This window comes from Macadamia integrifolia, unplaced genomic scaffold, assembly GCF_013358625.1.
Source record: "Macadamia integrifolia cultivar HAES 741 unplaced genomic scaffold, SCU_Mint_v3 scaffold188, whole genome shotgun sequence".
In the NCBI taxonomy this organism is placed as follows: domain Eukaryota; kingdom Viridiplantae; phylum Streptophyta; class Magnoliopsida; order Proteales; family Proteaceae; genus Macadamia; species Macadamia integrifolia.
Window position 1 is genome coordinate 51,326 of NW_024868400.1, and position 4,364 is coordinate 55,689.

A 4,364-nucleotide genomic window follows, 5' to 3' on the forward strand; every position below is an offset into this window, starting at 1 on the left:
TTTTTTTTTTTTTTTTTTTATATATATATAAGCAGAAAATATATTAATTCAAAGTAGATACATTATAGTCATGGTGTCTGATGAGCACATTTATGTGTGAAATCTAGGGTAGTAAAATATGCATTTTACATATTTAGAATGGAGCTACCTTGGGTTTTACTCTCTTTTTGCAGGTTTTATATTTTCAATGCCTTAAGGACTATCGGGAGCTATATCTTCAATTTTACACGTAAAGTGGTCCTATTTCTTTTCATGGTTGCGAAAAGGATGAAATTCTGAGCAAGATGGACGTGTTCAATTAAAAGCACACATTCGTTTGGTCACCCGTACAAATGATTATTCTTTTCGGGTCAGAAAAAGAATAATGGATCAGAACTGAACCGAGATGCAGAACCAGCCCGTTTGCAATTGTCCCAGAGGTACAAGGAATACTCCAAATGCCAACAAGGATCGATGGACCACATCTTTAAGTGATTAAAGATTTGTTTTTGGTAACAACAACTACCTAGTGTAGTTGGTGAGCTATGGTGTACAAAATTCCCTTGCTCACCAAGAGGTCTCAAGTTCGAATCTCATGGTTGTTTTTTTTAGAGAATTTTGTTGAAGATTTTCTGCTTTAGAAGCAAGCAAAATCGTGGAAGGGTTCCACAAAAAAAAAAAAAAAAAAAGAAAGCAAAATCGTGGAAGCAAGAAGAGAAGAAAAAAAAAAGGAAAGAGAAAAAAAGGGGAGAACCAAAGATTGTCCAAATCTTCTCTCTCCTCCACATCATCACCAAATATTGTCCAAATCACACAAAGGAAGAAAAAAAAATCGTCCCTAGGAGAGAGAAAAAAAAGAAGAAAAATAAATTAGAAAAAAAAAGGAAAGAAAATAAGCAAAAAATTATAGGAAATTTCTCAAAATTTATTTCTCTCTTCTCTCTCCTCCATCTTAGCACTTTTGGACTCAAAAGATCTCACAAAATAAATTGTGGTTTCCCTACCTCTCCATTCCCTATAAATACAACTCATGTAAGAGGAGGAGACACAATTCATTCTTCTTCTAGTTTTTTTTAGTTGCTCTCTCTCTCCCTCTCTCTCTCTTTAGTTCTAGTTCTTCTCTATTTTTGCTTTAATCACTTTTGTAATAGTTTTTTTTATTTCAATTAATGCAAGTACTCTTTTATTTTTATTCAGTTCTTTTTATGTTTATGATTTATGCAATTGAGTTGTAATTTTTTAAGTTATAGTTCTAGGCTTAGATCTAGGTGACAAGATCACGAGCCGTGGAGCAATTTTTTTTTCAAGTTCAAGCATTGATTCAAGTAAGTAGGCTCCTTCAGTAGTCTTCTCTCCCCCCTCTCATTCCTTCTTCTGACTACCCTTTCTTTCTTAATTTAGGATTTTTATTTTCAGTCGTTACATTATTGCTATCCCTCTCCCCCAAGGTTCATGGCTAGTGTATGTGTTGGCTTTGCCCCTCCTAGCCATAGAACCATCAATTTATTGCTTTTATTTTAATTGTCTCCCTTTCCCTAAAGCCAAGTAGAGAAACCCTTGTAAGAGTAACTCTCTGGTCAAGTAGGGAAGCTCATATTATGATGCATCCCTCGGGCTAAGTAGAGAAACCTGCTTGTGAGTCTCTCTCTAGCTTTATCCCCTTTCTTTTACTTTATTTTTATTTCAGCATTTTTTTTCCTTTATTTATTTATTATTATTTTTTTAATTGCGTGGGTTGTTTATTTTCAGTTATTTATTTATTTAATTTTAATTGCGTGGCTTGCGTCTTTAAATTCTTAGATGACGAATGGTTAGGACGTTATTTTTAGGACGGTAATTAGAATTAGATCACAACCATTAATCAGTTCACTTTCGCATTATTAAAAGAAATAAAAAATAAAGTGGCTGCTCTCCCTGTGTTCGACCCGTAGCTACACTGATCCGTACGCTTGCGGTTACATTTTAAATCTCAAACAAGTTTTTGGCGCCGTTGCCGGGGAGACAGTTCCATGTTATTTTTCACTTTCTTTTGGTAAATCGGAGTACTTTGCTTTATTTTTTATTTTTTTTTATTGAATTCCTGAGAAGAACAACTTGCAATAATAGTTGTATCAGTGGAGGTCGCCATACCTCACAGTATGATAAAGACAGGTTTCGCCCTGTAGCAGTACCTCAGGAATTGACCTGAGCAACCCCGGATCCCTGCCGGTAAGCTCCAAAAAAAACAAAAAACAAAAAAATCAAAAAAAAAATTCAAAAAAAATCATCAACAAAAAAAAAAATTTTGCTATCCATTCTTTTGTGCTTGTCTTACTTTAGTTGTGGGTAGTTTTCTGTTGCATGAGTGTTAAGTGGGTACGTAATACTAAGAATCGGTTAGAAAGAAGAGATCCAACAAGTAGTGACCCTATACGTTTGCTCTCTTTAAAACCCTTCAATATGGGAGACCAACAGCAAAACCCTTCACCTAAATCTCTGAAAGATAGGTTCTACCCTGCTAGAACAGCCCAACCTTCCTGCATAGTTCTACCACAAGCCCAGGGCAATAATTTTGAACTCAAATCTCAATACATCACTATGTTGCCCCACTTCCATGGGTTGACCTCTGAGGATGCATACCTATTTCTAAGGGAATTTGAAGAGGTATGTGTTCTAATTAAGATCCAACAGCTTTCTGATGATGCTGTTAAGCTTAGGTTTATCACTTTTGCATTGAAAGACCAAGCTAAGAAGTGGTTGTATGGGTTACCCACAAATTCCATAACCTCATGGGAACAGTTCACAGTTGTCTTCCTTAAGAAGTTTTTCCCAACTCACAAGACCAATAAGCTTAGAAGTGATATCCTTCAGTTTAGGCAAAAGCCTAGTGAGTCATTTTCCAAACTTATGGAGAGATTCAAGGATCTACTCCAAGAATGCCCTCACCATGGCCTAGACCTATGGCATTTATGTCAAATAATTTATGAGGGTATTGATTACCCAACTAAACAAATGATAGAGTCTATGTGCCCTGAGGGATTCACATCCTTTACAGATGAAGGAAAGGCATGGGAATTCTTACTTGACTTAGCTGACAAAACCCGTGAGTGGGAATCAACCCAAGAGAGTGAAAGAACCATAGGAGGAAAAGGATATTTTGTGGATGGGATAGTAGCCAAGGAAGCCCATTTGGATAGCCTAATCAAGAGGATTGAGGCTATTGTTCCTAGAGAGCCATCATCAGTCAATTTGGTTAAGATTTGTGCTTGGTGCCAGTCCCCTGGACATGTCATAGAAGAATGCCCCAACACCTCTGGGGGCACTTCTAATGATAGTGTTAATGCCTTATACCAGAATAATCCATATAGTAACACCTACAATCCAGGATGGAGAAATCACCCAAATTTCTCTTGGAATCAGGGCAACCAAGCAGGACCTTCCAATTTCTATAATCAAGGTCAACCTGGACCCCAAAGGCCTCCCTTTGCACAACAATCTTTTTCTCAAAATACTTTTCCTAGGTCAAATGTAGGACCTCAGGCGAGTTTTCCTAGGGCCCCTCTTCTATCATCTTATCAGCAACCCCCTGGGTTTACCAACACTGGAGAGGCAAGTAGAATAAGTGACTTGGAAAAAAATATGGCCCTCCTCATGACAAGCCATCAAAATCTTACGAGAGAACTTACCCAAGTTGTCTCAATTATGCGTGAGAGGGAGAAGGGAACTTTACCCAGTCAACCAGAGCCTAACCCTAGGCATCATCAGCCTGTTAGTTTACAAGGACCAACTAATGCACCACTGAATATAGTACAAGGTCAGACTCAACAAGGGCCCTCTAACCAATGTAATGTTGTTTATGCCCTTAGGAGTGGTAGAGAGTACCTACAGAGCGTTCCTAAATCTTCCCCATCTATTACTCCTGTTAACTCTTCTTCAGTTGAGGACACAAATGTGCCTCTTGTTCCAGGTTCGTCTGATGAACCTAAAGATTTTTCTGAAACTAAAGATGATTTGGTTGAGGAAACCAAAAATGATTCTTCTGAACAGGGGCAAATCCCTAACAGTCCTTATGTTCATCCTGTCCCATTTCCTAATCGCTTGGTAAACAAAAAGAAGACTGCTTCCATGGACAAAATTTTAGAAGTCTTCAAAAAGGTAGAAGTAAACATCCCTCTTTTGGATGCCATATCCCAGATCCCCGCCTATGCAAAGGTACTGAAAGATTTGTGTACTCACAAACGTATCACTAGTGTGCCCAAAAAGGCGTTCTTGGCAGGTAACATTAGTTCCATAATTACTCAGCCTATAGCAGCCAAGTATAAGGATCCAGGGAGCCCTACCATATCTTGTGTCATAGGCAACACCTATATTGAGCATGCCTTACTTGACCTTGGCGCAAGTGTGAA

The 4,364-nt window shown here is 38.0% G+C and overlaps 1 non-coding gene across 1 annotated transcript; it reads right to left on the minus strand.

Annotated features, from left to right (window-relative positions):
- Positions 1-2,805: 2,805 nt before the first annotated feature.
- Positions 2,806-2,912, minus strand: LOC122065111. The gene has a single exon (XR_006135923.1). It is a non-coding gene; the product is annotated as a small nucleolar RNA R71 (small nucleolar RNA).
- Positions 2,913-4,364: the final 1,452 nt, after the last annotated feature.